Genomic DNA, 507 nt, shown 5'->3' with positions numbered 1-507 from the left:
CATAGTAATCCTCTGTTTTGTAAGTTCTCAGGATCTGGCCTGCATTTGTTGCTTAGAGAATGTGGTGTTAGTACGATTTATATAAGCTCTTTGTCTATGCAGGTAGTACATGAATTTGCTTTAAATAAAGTCCTTGGCATTGCATTCTGCAACATATTGCACCAAATAATCACAATAAATTTAGCTGAAAGTATAAATCCAAAATTAGTGTGAGGTCGGAATGTTTTGGTGTTGATTTGTAGTGTGTGACTGGAAGGCCAACTGCTGGGCAGAATGGAAATACACCATCAAGGATTTTAAATGGAAGCAGACAATTTTACATTTCTGATCAAGGCCTATACATTCAAACCTGTTGGTCTGTCAGAACAATATGAATTGATTTAATTATGAATTCTGACAAGAACATCACCATATACTTCAAAACACTCCTAACCTGTAGGATTTTATTTGCAACTGTGCCTCATACTTTGTCTAATGTACAGCCTTTTGTGAATCAAACAAAAAGTA

Source organism: Cetorhinus maximus, chromosome 1 (genome assembly GCF_964194155.1).
Source record: "Cetorhinus maximus chromosome 1, sCetMax3.hap1.1, whole genome shotgun sequence".
In the NCBI taxonomy this organism is placed as follows: Eukaryota; Metazoa; Chordata; class Chondrichthyes; order Lamniformes; family Cetorhinidae; genus Cetorhinus; species Cetorhinus maximus.
Note: the sequence above shows the minus strand (reverse complement) of the source record.